This window comes from Monodelphis domestica, chromosome 3 (assembly GCF_027887165.1).
Source record: "Monodelphis domestica isolate mMonDom1 chromosome 3, mMonDom1.pri, whole genome shotgun sequence".
Classification (NCBI taxonomy): Eukaryota; Metazoa; Chordata; class Mammalia; order Didelphimorphia; family Didelphidae; genus Monodelphis; species Monodelphis domestica.
Genome location: NC_077229.1, coordinates 212,262,113 through 212,288,508, shown reverse-complemented (window position 1 = coordinate 212,288,508; position 26,396 = coordinate 212,262,113). Strand labels below are relative to the sequence as shown.

The following is a 26,396-nucleotide window of genomic DNA, read 5'->3' as shown; positions in this document are numbered from 1 at the left end:
ATTTTATAGAGAGGTAGAAAAAGTCAAAGCTTTAAGAGGTTAAAGGTTTGTCCAGCATTACTGATGAGTTTTCTACTGAGAGAATCAGAGATATTCAATTGGAAAAGGTAAGAATTTTCTTGCTTAAAGTCTGTTTAGTGTGTTACAACCAACTTTCTCATCCATAGTGAGAGAAGATTTCAGGTTTCTCCGTTAGGGCTAATCCATCAGATGCTTTATATTTTTTACAAGGCAGTTTTTTATACATTGTCTTAAGTGTTTATGCACATTATAGGTTCTTCTCCTTTCCAGTCTTCTTCCTAAATCTAACATGCTAGAAACTGTCAATGTTGTTTCTTTTGTTTTGTTTTGTTTTAGGAAATCCGTAACTACTGGTGTTGTTTTCTGAAGCACCATTACCTAATAATGGTCTGTTTAAGGAGTTTTCTCTGACCTTTTTTTTGTCATTGTGCTCCTCCCCTCCCTACCTGAATCATAAAAAGCATTTCAATGAAAACTTTAAATGGTAAATAGTAATGCTTTCTTAAATTATATATGTGATTAACAGCATGGAAAAGCATTTTGTTCTTTGAATGATAAACGTTTTATATGAGATGTTGGATCATTATCCCCAAAAAACTACCTAACATGGATTTTTAAAGAAGTTAAAGACAAATATTCCCCTAGGGTTGTATTTCCATGTGACTTGGACTATAGGAAAGTGATGTTGACTATATATATATATATATATATTTATTTATTTATTATATACATATAATATATATAACTGAACTTTCCAATAACATTTATGATAGAGAATAAATAAAATGACAGCTTAACAAAATAAAATTTGATATATACTAAAGACAGTTTGATAGTATATGCAGTTATTTATATTTATTGCAAGTGATTTTAAGTTGTTTTAATTTAAACAGTAATTCAGGGCCTTTCACTTGAAAAAGATGATCATATCTTCCTCTCCCATGACCATCATCCCTTTAGCTCAGTAAACAAGAAAAAATTGCCAGTAAGTATAATACTCTTGGACTTATTCCCCTCCCTATGAGCCAAAGGGTAAGAGTGTTTTGTTATTGTTGATGTTCTTGAGATTATCCATCCTTAAAGGGCAAAGGGTAATAAGAATAACTTACTCTATTTTACAATATATTTGCCATAACATTGCTATGGAATTCATAAAGTTTTTCCCATGGCCAGGTGCCATTTTACTCACACAGATGGTATTTTTTTGAATGGTGTGCAAACATTCGTTTCAAACTTAATTTCTAGTCTTAAATGATTCATCCCAAATATAGTCAGACTTCACCAATTTAGGTGAATTGAGGGGAAAGGCCATTCCAAAACCTGAATTACAGAATTAAAAAAAATAAATGTACTTTAAATCTATTTTTAAATGTACTTTTACTACTTTACAAGGAATTGGAATGGGACTGCCAACTCTTGCCTCAAAAAGATTCTTGCTTTAAATAATAGATACAAATTATTTTAGTTAGCATTTCAGTTTTTTAAGTTAGTTGATTTTTCATTTAACATGCATTTTTAGGCATCTATTGTGTTAAAGGTTCTCTGATTGGTACAGGGCTGAAAAGGAAAAAAATTATCAGTCCTCATAGAGGAGCTTAGTTCTACTGAGAAGAACCATTAGGTACACAGAAACTATATGCAAAATAGACACAAATTAGATACATAATAATTTGAAGAGGTGGCGAGTGCACTAAACACTTTGGGCATCAGTAAAATCTTGTTTTCAGGTGATAGCAGTAAAGATGAGTTTTAAAGAAAGTTAGGGATTCTATGTATATGAGATTGATTGAAAATAGTTTAACTCAACAAACATTTACTTTTTAACCATCTGCCACATGCATTGGCTTTCATTGTTCTAGCGATATAAGAGCAAATATAACACAGCCTCTCCCATCAAGAAGCTTACAATCTAAGGGTATACACAGAATGTACTCAGATAAGTGTTACTCAAGGGAAATTTTAATAAATACCAAGCAAACGTCCTGACAAGGCGCTATGAGAAATATGAGAAAAAAAGAGATCACTTTCACACAATAATTGGTATAGGAGAAGAGACCAGGAAAACATGCACAGAGGAGATGGTGGCCAGAATTGAGTTTTAAAGGAAAGGAAAGACTTTGGACAACCACAGATGAACTGTATGAACTCATTCCAGATGACATGGATAAAGTTATCGAGGTGAAAGTGTAGGGTGTAAATGGCAGATAGAGTGGTCCAGTTTGTCTATCATACAGAGATTTGATTGGACATTACAATCAGTCCAAAAGCATAAGTTGGAATCAAATTGCTAATAATATATCATTAATAAATACCTATTGGTTGACTGATTGATCTTGAAAACCTAAATAAATTATTTATGCTTCACTTGGTAGACAATGGGGAGCCATTTAATTTTTTAAATAGAGGATAGGGTAATTAAGGTAAAGCAATAGAAACATTTATCAAGCAGTGAGATGATTGAAATTGCAAAGATTAAATTTCAGAGGGTATCAAATGGAAGAAGTAAAATCAAGAAGGAAATTAGCATAATAATCTAGTGCAATAGAGCTAAAGACTAAGGACAAAGTGGAAAGAAAAGTAGAAGGAATCAGATGTATGCGAAAGATATTGCCAAGGTAGAAATAGTAGGTAGCAACTGACTGAATGCATGGAACAGAGTTAGAGATAATTAATTGTAAGGCTGCAATTCAGTAAGTGCTTAGGAGGATGGTGTCATCATCAAAAAAAAAATAAAGACAACAGAAAAGGGAGAGATTGGGGGTGTTGATTAGTTCATTTTTCACATGTTGAGTCTGAGGTGGCAGTGGGACATCCAAGTAGAGAAATCTAGTCAGAAACTGTAAAAAAGAGACTGGGACCTTAGTGGAGAGTAGAAAATATAGATTTTTAGCATCACTTGGATATTGGTTGTATTTGAAAACATCTGAGTAGCTGAGTTCATCAGGATGACAGATGATGGAGATTGGAGAGAAGAAAGCCTAAGGTAGAACTTTGATCCTACTTTTATAGATCAGGAGGAGAATATGCACATATGAAAGAGTTTTCAGAGAGGTAGGAGGAAAAACATGAAAATATAATGTCATGGAAGCCAAGGCAAGAAGAGTGTGTCAAGAGGCAGATAATGATCAATAACATTTTATTCCATTAACCAATTCCTCATCTACCTTCAGTCTTTCAGACACAATAGCTTTGCTTTCTCCATAGTGCAAAAATGCTTGGTTACTTTCCTTAGATGAATCCCTGAATTTATCTATGTTGATGATCTTTTTACCAAAATAGATCATAATTGCTTTAATCTTCAACATAAGAAATTCTTATCCATTTCTTTCCATAAATCCTTCATATATGATCTACCCAATATGTTGTCTTGTTCCTCTGATATTTGTGTATGGAATTCTTTAATCAACTGTCAGTTGTTGTCTGTTATTCTTAATATATGATAAGCCATTTTTATACTATACTGTACTTATACTATACTATATTATACTATACTATACTTTATACTGTTTATAATATGCAATACTATTCTATACTATTCTAAACTATTCTATACATATTATACTATTCTATACTATGCCATGCTATGCGATACTATATTAGCATTTTAGTGAAGTTATAATCTTTTTGAGGTGCTTGCTCCCTTCAGTGATATAAACAATAACCTTTCTTATTTTGGGACAATTTTGTACAATGTCTCCATAGAGGCTCCACTCAACTTTCTGGGAGTTTTCTTCTAAATCTCTGCATCACAGGAGTACTGATTCAGGATGAAGTCATACATATTTTGTCCTTAATTCCTAATACATGGCTAGACTCCTTTCTATTCTGGTCAAATATCTCTTCAAAGGAAGTATTTCATCACTTCTGATATGTAGCTTATCATAGTTGATATGACATTCACCTATTCAAGCCCACTGTATATCTCTCTGCTTCCCCTTGAATGCCCTATAATTTTGGCTCCTTGAAGATTGTGGTAATCTGTGATGCATAGTCACTTAGGATTACTAGAAGAATATTAGTATTAAAATATGAATTTTTGTTTGAAAAAGCATTAAAAAGTCATTAAATTTAATTGTCATTGAAACTGATACCTATTTTCTCTGATGCAATCCTACATGTTCAGTTCCTCTCTTTCAGTTCGGGGCTAAGCTAATCCATTTGTAGTAACTGACCAAGATATAGATACTAACAGGCCAACTCTACAGTTGGTCCACCTAACTGTGTAACATAGTCCAGATAATAGACAATTTTTACTCACTAATTTTTTCCCCTGTACATGGTTAAGCCAAACTCTATTGAATTATTATAAATCTAATTTAGGAAGCTTTACAATGTTATGGAGCTTAAATGTAATCAGCATAAAGTTATCTGTAAGCAGAAACATTTGGAGGACATCACTAGCTTTGGGAAATCCCTTTTGCATTTGTACTCTGACTTGGATATACTCTGTGACAGGGACAAACAATTTCATTGAGCATTTGCCTCCTTGCTTTATGTTTCCCTTGATGATGATAATCATAGGATCATTGAATAATGTTACCAGTGTTGTATCTCTAAGGGTACCTTATTTGATTTTGATATAAGCATAAGAGACTTCTTGGAGGAGAGACTTTAAAGGTGGCATCTTGAATTACTAAATAAAATGTTAAGGTTATTTGTTTTTGTTTTTATAGGTAATAAACAACAGTATTATGAGATCTTGTGTTCTCTGCATTTTCATTTGATCCTGTGACCATAAAAGATGTTGTCTGCTATAAAGTATTATTTTCAAAAGTCATTCTGTTCATTTTTCATATTTTCATCCAGCATGCCCTTGATGTGTATATTGATTATTCTCATTAAGATTTTGTAGAGATAAAAAAGATTTTATAGAGATGAGAAAGCAAGTATATATGTTCTTACTTAATGATGGCCCCTATTCACCATTTTTTCAATAGATTTTTTTTCCTCTCCTAGATATATCTCCTGGTCCAATCATAGTGTAGTGTAATATTTATGCCAATTCTCTCCTATAAGTTATGGTTGACAACTATACTACTTTCTAATTTTGCCTACCAAGTTTCTTTCCCATTGGGTGAGTTCTAATTTTGATTTTTCTGAGGTCATGTTGTGCCCAGATTTGAGACTATAAAGGATTCCTGGAAAATATTGGTGTTAAAGAAGTGGTCTTTCTTTATCTCAATGAGCAGTTGTGTATCTTTGAAAGCATTTTGCAATTTCCCAAATGCAATTTAGGAAAAGGGAAATCCCTTTCTCCTCAAATATGTGGCCCAGCCTATCATTCATTTGCAACATCCATTCAAGATATACACTTTAAGAATCCTTTTATTTTCTTTTGCTTTTTAAATGAGCAAGCATTAATTTTCTCTCTCATTTCTATTTACTGAAAAAAGAAAACAAAAACCTATGTAACAAATTTGCAAAATCAAGAAGAACAAATTCTTATATTGCCCATGTCCAAAAATGTATGTTTCATTCTGTATCTTAAATCCATTACCTCTCTTTCAGGAAATGGGTAACATGTTTCATCATTGATCCCTTGGGATTTAAATTAGTCATTCCATTGATTGTAAAGTCAAGATAAACACATTGGTGACACTTTAATAGGCTTGAATACATGCCATGGTAAGAACACTTTGTGTTTTTCATTCATTATGTTTTTCTAGTGTAGATGTTTAGCCTACTTTCTTTTATACTGATGTGGGTTGTGCTGAGGATGCTATAGAATATTCTGGAATTAGGTGCAGTGAGGATGGATAGTGACACTCAAAACCTAGAGAGCATCTATTTCTTATTCAAACAATTTCCATGATGGGAGTGAAGACATTATTTGATTATACATCTTCCTTGATATCTCATTTCATGTTAATACTTGCAAATTCTTGAACAAATTTTATCTCTTACTTACCTGGCATTACTCTAGCCCTTATCTGAGGCCTTTTCATGATGTGCAGGTAATCTTGGGTTCTACCAATGGAGCACAAGCTCTGGTAGGTCATACCAAGATGAAAAGGCTTTTAGTGAGCTCTAGGTGATCCCAGAGATTGCTTGTAGAAGGATTACAACCAGAAAAATCATGGGTCCTTGAAGTATGGAAGTCAAGTGTTTCTCTTTCTCAAAATCTTACTATATTAAGACATGCTTGGGGAAAACCTAATCTGAAGAGTCTTCTAAATCTGCATTTTGTTCCATCGTCAATTTTTTAAAAATAGAATATTATATTCACCTCTCAGCCACTTTTGTGACAGTAAAGATAGTGAAAATCATTTGTGAAGATCTACCTATTCCCTCCTTATATGTTTGTTAGAAGCCCCATTTGGCATGCACAGGCTATTTTCTTAGAGTTTTCCAGAACTTAGTAAGTACTTACATGGTAAGGAAGTTAACATGTTATTGTTTAGTTGGGACCTTTCAAATCTTCTGGATTTTTTCTCTCTTTGAGTTGTATTGAAAATTAATCCCTGATAATGGGAAAAGTGTGTCCTTATCTCCCTCCCAGCCTTTCCATGTATTTCTCTGGAAGCATTTTGTTGGGTTCAACTGCTTTTCTCAACTTATTAATTTTTGGTTGCCATTCTTTCAAATAGTGTTTTGGGTACTGAAGCAGTGGTACTTCTACTCTCTGGACCAATAAAAAGAGGTCCCTAAATAACATTTGTGTTGTCTCCTTACTTCTGGTTTCATCTATGGATACTTTCAGAATTATCTTGCTTGGCTGGAATGTATACCAAACTCTCGGCATTGCTTGTCTTCTCAACTGCTTTTCACCATATTGAAAGAAGCTAATAACTCATCTTCTTACACCTTTCTCCTTCCTCTCTTGCACTTCTTTCACATATTAGAAATGAAATTGTACAATATGCCAGTGTTATCTTAACTGCTGTATCTCTCTGAAGAAAATTAATGTTAGTGTTGAGATTGTTTCTGACTCCTTTTACCTGCCTGAGTCATCTTTTGAAACAGTTAAAATTTACTTAGAAACAGTAATAGGTTCAATACCTTTACTTTTATCCACTTTGCATTTTTTACCCCGGAATTGACAGATGGTATCAACAGGATGAGTTGGTGCTATTCTAATCACACATAGTGTCTTCTCACCAATATACTTTCTTCCGAATTAGTATTTGTTTTGGTGTCTACTCTTGTCAGTGGATAATCAAAGTAGACGATCATCCCGTCAACTGATTCTAAAAATGACTCCTCTGTCTGTAAGTAACCATTTGTTTTGCTGTCTGTTATATTCAGTTTCATTTTTGTTCATTTTTGTTTTTTTATATCCATATTCTAACTCTTCCATTTTCATTTAATGGTTTATGAAAATCTTAATATTGACACCAATGGAATTAATTAAACTTGCTTAATAACAATTTATATTCAAATTGATTCATTTAAATGCATAAGATATCATAATTCTTCAATTATTCCATCAATGTCCCATCAAAATTCATTATTTGTCCATTTATTCTAATGGTTATACTCATTGAGAAACTTTATTCTCCCCCTTTGCATGGTTCACTTTTTATTATTTAAAGTTTCCCTAACCCCATTTCTTTGTATTCCTCATATTTTGCATTTTAATTGTATTATAGTGTTCCATTATATTAATGAACCATAATTCAACTGTTCTCATCACATCCGACATTTTGGTTGACTCTAGGCTTTTTACAATTATATATGATATTGCTAATGCATAACTTTGAATGGATGTCTTTTAAGTTATTCTTTTTTATAATACTTTAAGTATATGTCACCATTAATGGAAGAACTGATACAAAGGGTATGATTATTTTTGTAACTGTTCTGTAAAATTGCCTTTAAAAAAGGATTCTATAACATTCTACCAAAAATGAATAGAGTAGGACAGCTAGATGGCTCAGTGGATATTCCCAGCCTAGAGATTGGAGGTATTAGGTTCAAATCTGATCTCAGAAACTTCCTAAAGGGATCACACTGGAAAAATTACTTGATCCCAATTTCTTGACCCTTACTGCTTTTCTGCCCTGGAACCAGTACTCAATATCAATTCTAAGACAGAAAGGTAAGGATTTAAAAAGAAAGAAAAATGAATAAATGAAGATACAAATATTTCTCTACTACATGCCTCCTTCAGCCTAACAATGAATTTATTGGTTTTCATCATTTTTGCTAATGAATGGATATAAGGAAGCCCCTTAAAGCTGTTTTAATTTGCAACCCTTCAATTCTTAGTGAGGCTGGATGTTTTTCAAATAATTGTTAACATTTTTTCATTTCCTTTTTTGAAAACTTCCTGTTTTTACTCTCTTTTTGAAGATGATGATATGTTAGAGACTCTTAGAGAATCCAAACAAAGCCTTTTGGCATCTTTTATTCCTTGACCCTGACTTTGATTTTCTAGCATTATTTTTCACAGAAATACTCTGCATTCACCTTTCCATCCCAGTCACCAAGTTCTGTTTCCAAGCTTTTCATGATGCCTTAGTTGAGAGTTTCTTGCCACATTACAAATAGAACTTCTATACTCAGCCCAATCTCAGATGATTATTGATATCTCCTTTGCCATCTTGACCATACATCCTTTGGACTGGAAATAACTTTATATACTATGACTCTTGTTGCAAAAGTAAACTTAGAAGTTAAAATCAATGGGAATCGAGATTAATGACAGTTCTATATTAACAAGAACTGTGGATCTAGGAGTCAACAGATATGTTTTAGTTTTGCTTCTCCCCTTGGCTACACCTTTATCTGGTGGTATATAGCTTATTCCTCCCCTCATTTTGCCCAGCAACAAATGGTGTCCAGCAAATTATGTACATTATAGTGCTCTATCTTAATTAACATGCTTAACTTAATTGTACCATGAGACCTGAAGTGGACATGTATTTGACTTAAAGATTCACATATTTAGAAAAATGACTTTCATAACCCTTTTTGTTGAGCTTATGTCAGAATCCTAGGCATTTTTCACTGTGCAATATATTAGGATGCTAATATTCCAAAATTATTTTTCGTCTTTAAGAAATAAAGATTTAATTCCCACAGAGGTCAAATAGGTATTAGATTCTCATAGTATGACCAACATCTTGAAATGAACAACAATAATCAAATCAGAATAGAAATACAAAGCATCTCAGAACAACCTGATTTTATAGACCTGGTAAAATAAAACAGCCTTAACTAAAGAATACCTCTGGAGTATCAACTCCATTTGAAAAATTGGAAAGTTGAGATCCCAAGAGATTTGCTCAAGGGCACAAAGGCAATAAGTATCAATGAGAATTGTTATCCTCAGCTGCCATCCTAGGATCATAGATCTAAATCTGGAAGGGAATCTAAATTAGGCCATCAAGTCCAAACCTCTCATTTTCTAGTTGAGAATCCAAGGCCCAGGGGGGCTTGACTTACCCTAGGTTACACAAAGAGTAGTATCAGAGGTGAGATTTGAATCTATGTCTTCAGTCTGGTTATGATTGTTTCCATAGTATTCTTTCCTTCCCATTCTACCTCCCTATCTATATGAACTACATGCTACATGCTACATGCCTCCCTCCCCCTACCATTCACTGGACTGTCATTTAATTCACAAAACTATACAATTTGTCCCTCATATGTACTCTACAGCAGATGCCCTCTAACCCTCCCAACTCCCACCCTTGCAGCATTATTTCAGCCAGATAGCATTATACATCCAGAGCAATATCCAAGTCATGAACAGAGAAATAATGCTGCCTCAAATGGCAACAAGCTTAAAAAACATGAAAATACAGATCAGTAGTGATGCAACACCAAGTGAAGCAAGGGGTGGGTGGGGGTACCAGAGAGTCAAAAGAAATCTAAGAGCCTGATGTCATCTGACCAAAGCTAAGCCATTCAGCATCATGGTTGCCAAGGTCATACTTTCATTCCTAATAAACTACTTAGGAACTATCACAGTCCTTATCAACTTCAAAGGCTGTCCACTAATGGGGCCAGCCTAAGGACCAGGAGGATGCTTCAGTCTCATTTTGCCTTAGCTTTTTTCAGACTAAACCAGAACCTTTACAAATTCCCAATATGCTTCTTTGGAAAATGTGCCTTGGGACAGTGGACATTAGACAATTTGCTTTATCTCCACTATATGAAGGAAAATAGAAGATAGAGACAGGGTCTGTGATGGTCTTGATATAGGGAACTTGGGAATAATGAAATTCCTTAGCAATGCAAGCTGGCACCATATTTTGAATTTAGAATTTTAGAGAGTTGCTTCCATCATTAAGAAGTTAAGTGATTTGCCTAATATCACACAGCCAATATGTCTTTTTTTTAGAATTGACTTTTTTCTCTTTTTTTAAATTTTGATTGAATTTTATTATGTTTTTCAGTTTAGCATTCTCTCCCCCTCCTTTCCCTCCAACCCATCAAGAAAACACGAAAAACAAAAACTATTACAAACTTGTATAGTCAAGCAAAATAAATGTCTGTATTGACCATGGCATATGTGTGTATGTGTGTATATATGCAAATATATACATGTTGCATGTATACACATATGTGTGTATATAGATACTACACTGATTCGAATTTCTCAAGTCTACTATTGCAAGAAGTATTACACTGCAGATAGTTATCCCCAGTTCAAAGGAAGGTATGTAAACAAGCAGATGGCAAAGGGGGTCAATGTAGTTAACTCATCAATAATATATTTGCATATATACACATGTATATGTATATACACATGGATATGTGTATACATTGCTATATCTACATCTATATCTAAACATTAGATAGATAGATGACAGATAGTGAGGAATTGCAGGGAGAGGTGATAGAGTCAGTATGGATTGAGACATACACACGTGTGTGTGTGTGTGTGTGTGTGTATATGTGTGTGTGTGAGCGAGCAGATAGTATGCATCTGGCTTCAGTGGGTCCTCTGCAATTATAGTTGGTCCTTATATGGGTCAGAGTTTCTAAATCTTTCAAAGTTATTTGTCTTTATAATACTTTCATACTTCTACAAATTTTTCACCTGACTCTCTGCATCCATTCATACAGGTCCTCCTAGGTCTTTTTAAAACCATCCCCTTCATCATTTCTTATAGAACAACATATTCCATCACATTCTTATGCCATGAATTGTTTGACCATTCTATAATTGGTTTCCAATTCTTTGTCACTACAAAAGAGCTGTTAAATGTATTTTTATACATATGGATCCTTTCTGATTTTTTTCAATCTCTTTTGGGAATAATAGTTGTATTGGGTATACACAGTTTAATGGTTTTTGAGGCATAGTTCTAAATTGTTTTCCAGAATGACAGGACCAGTTCACCACTCCACCAGTATATTAATGTAACTATTTGACCCTAGCCCCCAGTATGTGTCAAAAGCAGGTATTGTGAGAATAGAAAATTTATGTTTGTATGGTAATATTAAAGTTCTGAAGTAGTATTGTGGTTGCCAATTTAAAAATATTATAGCTTAAGTCAATATGAAGTTCAGCAGCTTTATTTACAAAGAGGTGGGAAGAGTAAAAGAGGAAAAATGTAAGACAAGAGTAGAGAAATATCTAGCCTATCACCCTGTGTTGCTCCAGTGCCCAGCTCAGCCTCAGCAGGGCTCAGTAATTTTCAGTCAGGGGACCCAGTAGTGTCTTCAGCAAGGGTTTCACCAATGCAGCCTCCTCTAGGAAAAGAAGGCCTCTCTGAAACCAATCTCTCCAGAAACCAGGAAGAGTAGGCCAGCTACTCACCCAGCTCACCAGCACAGAGTCTCCAAAGACAAATTCCCAGGGAGAATATCCAAGGAGAAGTCCAAAAGGCAAAGTTCTCCAAAGAAGCAGTCCAAAGGAAAAGCCATCCTCCAAAGAAGAAGTCCAAAGCAGAAGGTCCCTAGACAGGAAGTTCAGGACTTTTTATTATCCTTTTTCCACATCACTTCCTGTTCCTGCCTCCACTTTACAGGAACCAGTTACATACTTTCAGTTTGCCTAGCACTGCCCAAGGGGGGTTTCAGTAGACTTTGGAGGTGTGAGCTTACTTTAGTAAGTGACTTATCCATTCTCTTGCTTAGTGTTAAGTAGGGGTACTTGAGTTTTTGATTGATTAATTTAAAAGTTGCTGACTAATAGACAAAGAAAGTTTGATTCACTTTTTACAGGATAGAACCTAGGTCTTCCTGGCTTTGAGGTTAGTTTTCTATTCACTGTAGCACACTGACACATTAGAAATTTCTATGGAAACATACACCAAAATTACTGTACAAAAGTACTCTGTTGATTCAGAGGTTAGGACTAAGGCAACTTTAGATCTTCAGAACAGAAGTTCCAAACCTAAAAGTAACTTAAAAGGCCTCTGAGGACCCCAAAGAGCTATCACCAAGCTTGTGCACTGAAGCTTGGCCATTTATTATGCATCCAGTTTATTGGCTACTACTTAAAATCCAATTCTTGGCGAGCTTGTTTTTCCAGTTTCCCAACAGATTAGAAAACATCAATAAGAAATCTGTTTAAGAAGTTGAGAGAGATAGGCATAATGATAGGAGTGACACGTGACAGCTAGCAGGCTGAGATTGAGGAAAGAAACTGGCAAAACCCCAAAATAGATATAGGCTGTGCTGTGCATTATTGCACTGTAAGGAATCATAATCACATCAGAAGCAAGAGACAGAAAAGTTGGCACTGTCAGTTTGTAGCTTAGAACCACACTCTCTCGGAGTTATGCTCATAGCTACAAAGTGGAGATATTAGTTTTGTCTTTTTTTTTTATTACTTTGAAGGGTCCCTAGGAGGCTAAAATAAGATCATATTTGGGAGTGGGGAAGCAGCCAGGTGGCTTGAGAGCCAGGCCCAGAGTTGTGAAGTCCTGGATTTGAATCTGATGTAAGACACTTCCTAATTATATGGTCCTGTGCAAGTCACTTAACCCCCATTGCCTAGCTCTTACTGCTCTTCTGCATTAGAATCAATGCACAGTACTGATTCTAAGATGGGAGATAAGGGTTTTTTTTTTAAAGATCATATTTGTGGAAATGTTCTGGAAAACAAACTATCATAAAACTGTAAGGTGTCATTATTAATGAAGTAGCTTGGCTGATTAGAACTTCATCTTCTCTCTATGATCCTGAAGAAAATGTTGAAATGACTAAAAGATGGACAATAAGAAAAAGAAGCAGTAATAAGCCTTTGAAAGTCTTCTCTAGAGCCATCAAGATTTAACTGTTTATTTGGATGTAGATGTTCAGGTTTCTATATATAAAATACATAAGATACTGAGAGTACATTTTAGAAAATGTTGTCAGTGACAGAGAGTGATAAATTAATTTAGGGTTTCATTTGTCTCAGTCTAATTCAGTTGTTAGTGAATCCTTTAGCAAATAACAATTTTGGTTTGCAGGGGCAGAAACACTATCTTAAATTTTTATTTTTTATACAGAATTGTGTTCAGTTAGAAGAGGCACGATGACCTTTTCTTTGTCAGTAAGAAAAACAAAAGGGAACAGGTTAGAGACTTGCCCAACATCTCAAACCAATTCAGAGATTGATCCCAAGGTTCAGATTCTGACCTGATTGGAGGAGGTCATGTGGCAGGGCTACCTCAGGCTACATCAGAGCCAGATTACTGCTTTTACCATTTATCCCACTATTCTTTGATATATCTTCTCTTCCTTCAGTTCTGTTGCATATAGGCTAAAGCAACTTGTTTCACCCAGCTGCCTATCACAGTCACACAGGAAAAGAATTTAAAACAAGATAAATTGTATTTGGAGGTAAGGCTCCCCACAGCTGAGTGCCATCAAGACATGAATATGCCTCTAGACCTAAATGTATAAAACCTTCCATTGGACACCTTTACATCAGCTTCACCTGTGTGCTCCCAGAAAGGGAGACACAGCATTAGTAGGGAGGTTTTTGTTTTGTTTTGTTTTTGCTATAACAGGTCTTATTTTTCTTTAATTCTTTAAAACAGTTTCTTAACCCTTTTTTGTGCCATAGACCCCTTTGATGATCTAGTAAAACCTGTGAACCCTTTGATAGAATAAAAGTTTTAAAATGTATAAAATGAAATGCATAGCACTACAAAGGAGACTTGTTAAGTTGAAATACAATTGTCTAATTTTTTAAAAAGTTCATGGATCTCAGATTAAGAATCATTATATTAAAAATATTTGTGAGGGAATATGTGCTTATGTTTGTGTTAGTGTGTATGTGTGTTTGTTTTCTCTATAAGACACCCTGAAATGTGATTCAACATTTTTGGCAATTTGGTATAGAATCCCAATTTCTCTCACCATTTATGTGAGGAGTCCCATAATTATTCAATTCAGTCGATCAATAAACATTTGTTAAGCACCTAATATGTGCCAACCAACTATGCTAAGCATCGGGGAAACAAAAGACAGTCCTTGGAAGCTAGGTAGCTCAGTGGATTGAGAGCCAGGTCCTGGGTGCAAATATAGCCTCAGATATTTCCTAGCACTTAATCCCAAAAGGCTAGCCCTTACTGCTTTTCTGCCTTAGTATGGATTTAAAACAGAAGGTAAGGGTTAAAAAATTGGGGAGGGAACTTGGTGACTCAGATACTTCCTAGCTGTGTGACCCTGGGCAAGTCACTTTACCCTGTTTGCCTTAGTTTCCTCATTTTAAAAATGAGCTGGAGAAGGAATTGACAAAGTTCTTCAGTAACTTAGCCACAAAAACTCAAAATGGGGTTCCAAAGCCCCTTAAAAATGACAAACAACAACAAATTTTACAGATCAGGCAAGTGAGCCCTAGAGAAGTGATGTGCTGCCCAGGGTCACACAGGTTTGAAGTGTCAGAGCCAAGATTCCTATGCAGGTTCTCTGATTTCATATTCCAAACTGCTGAACTAATAAGGGTTAGCAAAGGGTGCAGGGAGAGATACCATTTCCTTCTCTAGGTGACTCTCCTCTGGACGGCGACGAGCTGAGAAAGCCTACATTCCTTTGGAGTTTTATCCACTCAGATATTAAGTCTCCCATATTTCAAATGATTGTTTTGCAGTGTTTATGAACTTAAAAGGATTCCTCTGGCCTTTCTCACCCAGTTCCTGGACTGTAGAACATGGGAAAAATGCTTTGGTACAAACCCATTACACTCATTGACACTCCAGATAAAGCCAAGTGCTGCACAGCCCTGACCCCGAAATGCACATCTCTGCAACAGAAAACCTATTTTTTTAAACATTCATTCTCTCTGAAAAAAAAAATAGATTTAAATCTTGTAGTGTCTTTGAAATGATTGAGAAGGTTTTTAAAATTATTATTATTATTATTATTATTATGAACTTGGAATCCGTAGGCACTCAGCATGTTTGAATGTAAGCCCAGACACTGGCAGGCATCCATTCAGATGTCGTTGTGAGTAAAATGTGTACTCAGTGACTAGGTTCAGGCCCTCTGTATTTTCCAAGCCAATCTTTCCAGTTTTCTAGAATATGGCAAAAAAAAAAAATAGGTTAAGAAAATTTTGCGGCATGTGTGTAGTCACATGCATGTGTGAGACCTCTACATCTTAACATGGAAATTACATTTGTGTGGCCAATGAAATCTCCACGCTTGAAGCATCGCAACAAAGCTTGTTTTTTCTTTCCCAGATGCCTTTTAATTATATCTTTTAATTCTTTAACTATTAAACCTGTTTGCTTTAAGAGCTGTAAACATCTCATACTGCTAATAAGCTTCAGGAAAGTAAAGCAAATTGACATTTAGTATAGAGGTTGTACAAAACCAATGGAAAACTATGCAAATGAGCTATAGAACAGGCAGATTTGCATATTCTTGTAGATTGGGTGATGATATTCCCAGCGTGAGCCTGGCAGATTTGCCGTTCTACCTCTGTGGATGAAGCATGTTCTGGTGGTGGGGCCCCGAAGGGTCAATTTAACAAGTGTAACATTGTGATTTTCTACGAGGTTCCTCAGAACCACTGTGCAAAATGTAGCAATGAATACCGACAGAGGAAATCGATTTTTAAAGTAAATAGGTTGGGGGCTGGGATGGGAAGGGGGTAGAGGGATGGAATAATATTCTATAAATCTTACACATTACTGGAGTAAAGTTAGCAATTCATGAATGATACAATTTTCAGTATTCCAGAATTAGTCCCTCTCCTTTTCTTTCCATTCTTCCTTCTTCATATCACTTTCTCCCTAAACCCTTACCTTCCCTCCTAGAATCTATATTAAGTATTGGTACCAAGGCAGAAAAGTGGTAAAGGCTAGGCAATTAGGGTTAAGTGACTTCTCCAGGATCACATAGCTAAGAAGTGTCAGAGGTCAAATTTGAACCCAGAACCTCCCATCTCCAGACCCAGCTCTCTATCCACTGAGGCATGTTGCCTCTCCATATCACTTTTCAATTCTGGTACCTCATGGCATTTTTCATTATCCCAATCCCACTAAGAGACTTAGCTTTAAGAAAACTAGCCTGCTAGAGTAACAAATGACCACCATTTTGACTTCCTGGTATCACAAACGACCCACTGTAACACCATTCCTCAAATTTCTAGAATTCAGGGTATATGTGTCTGTGTGTCTCTCTGTGTATGTATTCCCCACTCTCTATAAAGTCAACTTCTCTTCCTTTTATTTTCCTTAAAAGGAGGCAAGATTTCAAGAACATAATAATGAAGAGAAAAGAATTAAATCTCTCTCTGAAATAGATTGGCTACATTTTAGAGGGTTTTCTCCCCAAGTAGTTATAAAACACCTCTGAAGTAAATTTACCCATCTTTTGCCCATACCAATCCTGTTTCATTCCAGGAATAAAATTCTGTACTTTGGTTTAAAAATAAAATGAGTGGAACAAGCTGAATTAGAAGTCCTTGGCAGACATCCCCCTGAGCAGAATGTTCTCCCAATTGGTGGCATCTCAATAAAAGCAAAGATATTTTAAAAATTTACCCCCTCCCTTCAGCCAAAGTTGCATTTTTCTATTGTAAAAACCCAGGATGTCTGAGTTTCACATCTTCCCTCTGATGCCGCCCCCAGCCCCTCCTCACCACGTATTTAATCAGAGCTGCTTGCTTGCTCTCTGAATGCCGTATATGTGCATACTGCAAGTTCACTGAAATGGGAGCAAACTCTCCTGCTTTCAGATGAGAAGGCTGCCAAAAAGAAAAAAAAATCTCAAGTGTATTCACATTCTATGCTCCCCCATTCCCTTTTATCCTTCTATAAATATTCAAACCCTTTTTAGAGAGACTTCTGTTAATGTGTTATCCCGGCAAACACTGTGGACCTGGAACGTGCTTAATGCTCTTGAATCCCACAGGAATTACTTGGTTGGGGAGAGGCTGGAGACAATTTCAGATGGGATGGGGCTGGAATCTTGTTACCAAAAAAATGTACCCAACTCTCCCACTGCCATCAGCACTGCTATTGTATGGAATCTATAAAAGTGGCTTCCATCCATGGTTCCTTGAGCAGACGGTGCCTTCTTTACCACCACCAACCCCCCCCCAAAAGAAGGGGATACTGGGGGTGAGAAGGGGTAAAGAAACCCCACTTTGGCTTGGACATATGCACGAAATTATGTGAACATCTGTGTAAGTAACAACATACAACAAGATAAATTATTGGTGGTAAAAGGCAAAGCCCTTGTTTCAAAAACATGTCTGGAGATGGTGTATATACAGAAACTTGCCTTGTGCTAATTATACATAATAACTGTCAGCTTTATGTTGCGCAGGCTTCTCTGGTATTAATCGGTGTAGTGGTGGGGTGTTTGGGTTTTTCCCCCCTTATTGTCTTCTTGCTCTGTGTGTGTCTGTATACAAAGCATATAGTTTCATTTTGGTAGTTCATGTTATCTGGAAAACTATACAAAAATATATGGGGTTTGATGACTCATTTCTTGAAATATATGGGCAGATGAAACTTTTCACTACTGAACTGACTCACCCTGACACCCCTCTGTCTAGCAAGGGGACTGTGGAATCCAACATACCTAAAAGATTATTTTTAATACACAGCTTTTGTCCTTTTATTCCATTCCTTTACAGATGACTTTATATACACATACACAAAATGCCACTGTAAGCGAATCCATTTTCTAGTTCTTTGCCACTTTATAGCTTTGCCTAATACTAAGACTTTCAGACACACATTCCTAAGGATTGTATGATATGACTCCCTTTATTTGGAGTCGTTTATTGGCAGAGGCAGCATAAGTGATGGCTTTGGAGTCAGAAAGACTTGGAAATTTAGTCAAGTTTCTCCTCTGACACATATTGGCTTGTGGGACTTGAGTAAATCAGTTTAACTTCACGGTTCTCCAGACAATTAAGTTGCAGAGAAGGTGCTCATCTGCTTTCTCAGAGGGAGTTTCCTTACCAGGAAATCCCCTATGCCAATGAAATTATAGATCTACTTCTTATCTCTGTCTTTCACTTCAAATCTTGAAGATCTAATTCTAGCTCCGGCATTAACTAGCTGTGTGACCTCAAGAAAGTTAAAGCTGGGTGGCAGAGTGGATAGACTCAGACACTTTCCAGCTGTGTTACCATAGGCAAGTAATTTATCTTTTCTGGGACTCAGTTTTCACATCTGCAAAGTGATACTAGCACTTGCCTCCAAGGACTGTTGGGAGGATTAGGTCAAATATATTTGTTAAGCCCTTAGAAGAGAATAAGTGCTTTAAATGCTTTTTTCCCTTCCTATTATCCTTCCCTATGCCTCAGTATTCACATTCTTTACCTGCCTTGACTATGTCACTGCTTTTTCTGTGGATCACATGAGACAAAATATGTCAAATTGAATTATTTGATTAAAAGAACTGATGCTACATGTCCAGGCAAAGGTCTGCTGGAATGCACTTGGCTTGTGCTTTGAAGGTCAGCAGGCTTAAGGGTCTCTCTAGAGAGAAAGGATAGAGAATTCCAAAGAATTTAGGGAAACTCCTTTATAGAAAATGTTCCATAGAAGACGAGTCCCCTGGAGTCTTTGAGGCCATGAGTTCTCTAGAGCAGAGCTGGTGGAGGTTGTAATCCTTGTAATTTGGACTTTTGGTGGGTCTTTCTATCTATTCCAAGCACTTAGCACAGTGGCTGCATAGAATAGATCAGTGCATTCTCCTTTATGGGACTTGGAGTTCAAATATAAGGTTCCTCGGAAGACATTGTTATAATTAAAACTTCATCTAGGAGGTTTTATACTAAATTTATAAGTATTTAAGAGAAAGAAAGAGAGTAATAAGGTTTCTGGCCTTTGTAACTTTAAGGTAAGATCAGGTCCTGGATTCCAGGGTAGTGGCAGGTTCCCTCCATGCCCCTACTCTCCAGAGATGGCAAGATAACAGCCACCAGGAGAGCTAGGGAGAGTCAGACCAGAGAGGGATGGGAGCCAAGAGAGTGACCGGGCTTCCTTCATTGGCTTTTGAGATCTCAGTTCCTCCCCCAGGATTCTTCAATTGGCCAATGGCCTTCATACATCATGCCTTCTGGCCTCTGTGGTGCCATCAGGCTGTCAGACCATCAGACATGGGACTCTGGGACCTTCCAGGATTGGCCTGGGTTGGAGGTCCCCCAGATATTTTAATTCACACAACATACAGTCCTTATGATGTCTAGGAGCCAAACTATATATAAATGTTCTGGTTTAAAGTTGGCTAAAAATGGGAAAGGGAATGGAGATTTCTCCCCCCATCAAAAAAAATCTTTGAAACATATCTTTGACGACCTGTGAAGAATCAGAACATTTCAAAGCAACCACAAGAGTCCTGTGAAATCTATTTTCAGTATTAGCCTTCATTTAGCTTTCAGTTTGGGGTACACAATTTAATGCAATTTTAGCTTTAGCCTTATATATGCCAACAGTCTTATTGGTTTGTAGAAGATGAATGAGCTTATGTGTATAACCCAAATATTTCCAGATGAGTGTTTAAGAGGACATCATCAAACCAGGTGCCCAAAATAGTAAGGTGTGTGTTGGGGGGGATGTTGAGATCTTTTTGAAAGTGTGATTTTTGATATACTAATTAGGGTCTTTCAGCTTTTATAGAAAAGGTGTAGGTTAGAATGGGAAAACTGAAATGAGATTGACCTTTTCTCACAGCTTCCAGAATGGGATTCACTGAATGTGCTTTACCTTCATTCTAGCAGCAAGAACACTTCCTGGTTTAATTTGCATTTCAGAGAGAGAACAGTTTATCCCTACATATCTAGCTAGAGAAGTTAAAACTACTGAAGAAGGAACATGGCAGATGCCTATATTTTATGCCACATTGGGATTAGAAAAGAGGTATGGCTTGATCCCCGTCTACATGGAGACACCCTTAATTCCTCCTTTTACAACTAGACTGTGGGCTGCCACAGAAATGTTTCCTGCTGGATCTCTCCTGTTTAAAAAAAAAAAAAAAGCAGTTAGCCAGAGAAATCACCTTTTTCTTTCTTTCTTTTTACCTAGTTTTGTTTAGTTTCTGGTTTTTTCCTTCACTTTTGTTGTTGTTGCTGATTGTTTTTTGCCATGAAATTATTTTACTGTAAAACTCTCAGTCACGATCTGGTTATTGATTCACTCCCTTCTTTCCCTACCTCCAGGATTTCATTGGATAGACCCATAAGACATAAGAAGACCTGAGAGTGGAAAGAGGGCAGAGGAGTGTGTGGATGATTGCAGTGGAGGGAGGAGGTAAGTATGACAAGGGGGAGGGGAGGGGGAAGAGTATGCCTAAAGAGAGGCTTAACTTGGTTAATGGAATTGGTGTTTTGAACAAGAGGATTTGCTAAGGGTATCCTACCACGCTCCCCCCTCCCCCCATACAGGCCAGGTGGTTTCTGCTTACATACATGGCTTGGCTCCTTTACTCTTTGGCTCAGAGTATTTCACACATGAACAACACAGCCTTCTCCCAGAGATTTGTCACCCATCTGCTTGCATAAGGGCTGTCTGTTTCTCTTACAAAACTGGTCAAATCAACATTTTCCTTTGGCCAGGGTGGCTTACCAGCAGCTCTTCCATACGGTCCCAAATGGCAATTTTTCATTCCATTTGCCTGATTGGCTCAATCCCTCTGTCCCCCTTCCCTCCTCCCATTTTTGTTGTTAAGAAACCCTGTCACTCATGAAGGCATCATCTAGCCCTATTTCTCCTCAAATGGCTTGTTACTAAGAAGTTTAAAGCAACATTGCCTTCTGTCCTCAGAAGGTTTGCAGATGTTTTTCTCATGTTCCTTTCCAGTGTGTGATGGGGGACGGATGCCTTTTCTCACACTTTTTTTCTAAGCTTTTTCTCTTTAGGAACATTGTAGGCAAATATGCCATTGAGCCTCCTTACTTATGATCTATCCCATCCATTCCCTTTCCCGCCATGTGCTTTCTGTAGATGGTGGCTAATATCAATCCGTAAATCTCAATGTTGACTGTAAAGTTGAATTTTGCTGTCATCATGCTAAAGGGGTGCACATATTACCCTTCTCTCTTCTGGGACAGTCTTGAAAATGCTATGAAAAACTGATTTGGGCTGAGGAACAGCATCTACTTTGTCTTTTATACAACCCACCAGAGTGGCAGAGCAGGGCTGGTTTCCTATTTCAAACCTGTGCCCCATAGAGGTCCCAGAGACACCTTTTTAAGCATCTCCTTACTTTAAAAAATATATTATAATTTTTAAAATATGCCAATACAGTTTTAAATAATCATTTTCTGATATTTTGTGATTCATATTCTCTCCCACATATCAACTCTTCTCCTTCCCCAGATGGCAGGCAATAGGATATACATTGTGCATGTGTTATCATATAATACATATTTCCATGTTCATCATGTTGTGAAAGAACACACATATTGCTTACCCTAGAGCAAAATCAATGGAGGAAATAAAGTGAAGAATAGTATGCTTCAAATCTGCATTATTCAATATCTTCTTATTCCTGAAGAGAAGGCAGAAGAATTATATTGCTTGCTTGAATTCTCACATATGCATACTTAGGTCATAAGAGATTTACCTATTCTGCACCCAGTAAGTATATTCCCAAAAATGCAGACAGTAGAAAAATGAACAAACCCCAGAACAGTGCCTACTTGTTATAATTTTAGAAATAACAGTTTTCACACATTTTATTGAATTTTAAGGTTTACAGATTACTTGCCTCACAGTAACACAATTAGATAGGCAGAGAAAGTATCATGAAATTCTAAAAAAATAAAATAAAATAAAACTGTACCTGAGAACTAGAAAGTTCTAGAGAACTCTCATTGGGAAAACTTCCCTCTACCAGTGCAAATCTGCCACTGGTCTGTGATTGAAGAGTGAGACCAAGCTCAGAGTTACACAATTTCATCCCATATCTGCTGGCTCCTTATCAGCTGTAGCATACCGCCCCTTCTACTTCTATTTTATGTTTAAGAAAACTAAAGCTCATAAAATTATGTGAGCTGATAAGTATCAGAGGTGAAACTCAAACTCAGATCTTTTGATTGCAAAACCAGAAGGCCAGGTGTTAAATTTGATGAACCTAAGGCCATTTATAGAACTAAACCTTATGAAAACTGATTTTCCTAAATTTTCTAGATGACATGGGTGAGTAGTTCAAAATGTACTGAATAGACACTTCCATTCCCATCTTTTCCTCACTGTATATACATATTCTTTCCTTTCTCCCTGTTTATATGAAACCATATTCATGATATTGATAGAAAAAAATACCACATCATGGAAAGAATAAGAGATTAAGAGTTGGTAGATCTGGATTCTAGTCCCAGCTAGGTCACCAGATTCTGTGATTTTGGGTAGGTCACTTAATCTCTCTAGGCCTCAGATCCCAGTTCATTAATATCAGTGGATCTGGGATTTATATAGATATTTTCTCTAGTGGGACCAAGCATACACATTTCAGCCTTTTGTTACTATCCTATGTCACTCTTATCCATGGCCTCTCATAGAGTTTACTGTTTTGTATATATAAGATACTTATCCTTCAGCTCTTCCCTAATTAAATAAAGCACAATAAAGACAGGAACTGTTTCATTTTTGAATCCCTACCATCATGATGTCTTTCATGTGGTGGACCAGTAGTTCTCAAAGAGTGCAATGAATAAATGTATGTAGCTTAAAATTATAGACATATATGCATGGCCAAGAATAATACGATGCCATAAGCCCTTCCCCACTGAATCCCCCCAAAATAAATTTAAAAACCTTCATGGCAGACCCTTAATAAGTACTGGATTCAATTGCATGGAAGAATTAATAGTCTAACAAATGTAGTGTAGTCGCATGTTCCATTAACTTTAAGCTAATCAAAGGTAAACTCTGGCAAGAAGGTAAGTCATAAAAAAAAATACCATTAAGTTTTATAGTAATTGGATAGCATTGAATAGATTTACACAAAGTTAAAGAAACTCTTTCCTTCCCTCCCCACCACATATAGATATTGGCTTGAAAATCTGCTTTATTTGGTTTACACAGGCTTATACAATTTCCCCTTTATTGCACTTTAATCTTACTTCCCTGCTATGCCACATTTAACAGTTTTCCAAGCTTATGCATCTCAGGTCTCTTGGAATCTTTTCACAGTTCCACAATTGCTTTCTTCCTCTTCATTCATTCCCCTCACTGATAACCATTTTTTTTCCCACTGGCAACATTGGAATGAAACTTTTTTATGATATTTCTGGCCTTCTCCATGACTCCCATCTCTTCTTACCCAAGAAATTGGGTAGCCTAGACTTGTTAGAGGATGAGGAAGTTGGGGATCCGATTTCAAGTTAGAAGATTGGCTGAAGATCCAGCCCTACTGCTTCTTGAAAGCAGCCTTCGTTTTGCTGAATCTTACTTTTCTCATCTCTAAAAAGAGATCATAATACTTAAATAATGTCACAGTATTGTTCCATTTTGCACACAGTAATGGCTATAAAGAGAGTTAACCTGGCACTGTGGATAGAGGGCAAGCAGTCGTGGGAGTCAAGAAAATCTGGTTTCAAGTTTTCCATCTGACACTATGAGTGCTATGAATCTGATCAGTCACAAGCAATGAAACAGAATTGCAGAAAAAAACTCAAATGTTCTAACTCTCAGTGATCTGTTGTAGTTGGTAGAAGGAACCTTACTGAAAGTTCCCTGTACCATTAAAATCAGAATTAAATAGGATTAGGGGGGGAAAGCTGTAGAACTTCAAGTTTTTAATAAACTCAGAATGTATTAATATGGTTTAAGTGCCTAGAACCCTTTATGATTGATAAAGTGATTTTTTGCAACTTTGCAAATATTTTATTTTAGCAATTCAAAATTTTTAGGACGTTGGGAGATTTTGTAACCCAAGATTAAGTCTTATAAAACATTATAAAACATTTTATTAAATCTGTACATCTTTTGTTCAGTAAGTGTTCCCAAAACACTAAATGAATGATATTTTGAAACCAGTTTGAGTACTTTGGGTACATTTAAGCCTTCAGGGAACACTGAACATTCTCTCCTATATACTCCTTTCCTAGTTTTTTTTTTTTTTTTGGTGTGAGGAAGTAAGGATAGCACAGTTTCAGGCTCTAAAGAATAACAATACAGAATGTCAACAGAAGCCAGTGCAGGACTGTAGAGATGATGCAGAACCAGCTTGAGCTCTAATGCAGCAGAGGTATCAGGACCAATTTTTACATTTGATTTGCTCGCAAAAGAAAACTTGCCAAGTGAATGATTTGCTGCTACTAGGGTTTCCCCTTAGGGAAACCCCACAGATTTCCCCTTCAGTAAAAATGAATTCTAGCAAGCTCCCCCTAAATTCCCTTACCTGAATGAGATTACACTATTATATGACAATACTAGTTTGTGAAAAACCTGCCTTAGTTAAAGTAATAGATCTCTGATGTCACCTTAAATATTTATGACTTTTCTTTGGTGAAAATTACATGGAGGAGTTATAGAATTGGTCCATAATTGAGCAATAACACACATCAAGGCATAAGAGACACTATATACTCTCTTGGCTGTAGTTTCTCAATGATGTGGAAATTCCCTCTAGTGATACAGATCAAAGACTCTCCATGCCTTTCTTTCCTGTGAGATTTCTTATCCATGTTCTTCATATATTGGGGGGATCTTTCCTCTTTCCTGATAACCCACAACAAATATTAATTTCTCTTTAATTAATATTTTATTTTTCCCAATTAAATTTTTAACATTCCTTTAAATAAATTTTTGAGTTTCAAATTCTCTCTTTCCTTCCTCCCTTCTCTCTATACTTCCTGAGATAATAAGGAACCTGCTATTTTACATGGGCAGTCATGTAAAACAATAATTTCTAAGAAATGCTTGTTTGGGTCATCATCTGGAAAGAAAGCCTATGAATGTCTACATATATATATGTGTGTGTGTGTGTGTGTGTGTGTGTGTGTGTGTGTGTGTGTATATATATATATATATATATATATATATATATATATATATATATCACTGTCATTGTGGATACTAGTTCTCTCTGGAGGTCTAAAGGAAAAAGTTTATCTTTCAATATGTATATAATGAGAAGGAATGAATGAGAAAGGTCTATAAAGGTGGTTAAGTTCCAGTCTCCTGATTAATCTGCTGGGTGACTGGAAGAATCTCTTCATCTTTTTTCTTCTTAATTTTCTAAGGAGATAATGCTTTAGAAGTAGAGAGAGGATTAATTAATGCTGTGTTTAAGGCTTTAAGTTGTATATTTGAAAGAACCCCAGATCTAGTCTAAGTCTATTCAAATAAAAAAAGGCAAGGATTTGGAAAGTGGCTGGATAGGCATCCCAGGAGATCCTCAGTGGAGTTATTTATATCCCTCTGAATGATTTTTGATCACTGAGGCAATATTCTCCTTAGTAAGATAGATTTAGAGCTGGAATTACCTTAGTGGTTCTGAAGTCCAACCCCTATTTTACAGTTGCGGAAAATGAAGTCCGAAGGGGACCCTTGATTTGTCCAATGCCACACTTGTATTAACTGTCAGAGGCAAGTCTTTAATCTCAGTCTTCCAACTCTAAATCCAAGTCCTTTTCCTCATTTAGAAGAGTGAGAACTGAAGCTATTGCTACCCCAGGAGAGGTGAAGAATGTTAAACATCATATTGGCTTTAATGTAAAAGGTATTCCATGCCCACCACTAGTGTCCATAGTTCTCATTTCCTCACCTGAACCATAGGCACTGCTTTGGCCTCTCTTGCAAGGAACATCTACTCACTACTGCAGCATTGGCTTGTTTGATAATGTTGCTATCTCCTGCTATCTCCCACCCTTTGCAGGGTGACTTTTTCTCTAATGATCAAAGTTGGCAGAGAGAGGAAGCAATTCTTCCCTGACTTGAAATAAATGAGAATAAGATCTGGCAACTCATTAAAGTAGAAAGACAAAAAATAAAATAAAGTAAAAACCTCATGCCCTTGGATAGATTAAGAAACTTTTAATGCCTATCTTTGCAACAGGTGTTGGGAAT

The 26,396-nt window shown here is 36.4% G+C and overlaps 1 protein-coding gene across 12 annotated transcripts in view; it reads left to right on the top strand.

Moving 5' to 3' along the window:
- The window catches only part of ATXN1 (ataxin 1), a 543,129-nt gene that overhangs the window by 379,704 nt on the left and 137,029 nt on the right, over positions 1-26,396 (top strand). For all 12 annotated transcript variants that reach the window (XM_016431756.2, XM_056823470.1, XM_056823467.1 and 9 more), the window contains one exon: positions 20,540-20,630. The gene's annotated coding sequence lies outside the window, so the exon portion shown is untranslated. The remainder of the gene's footprint in view (positions 1-20,539; positions 20,631-26,396) is intronic.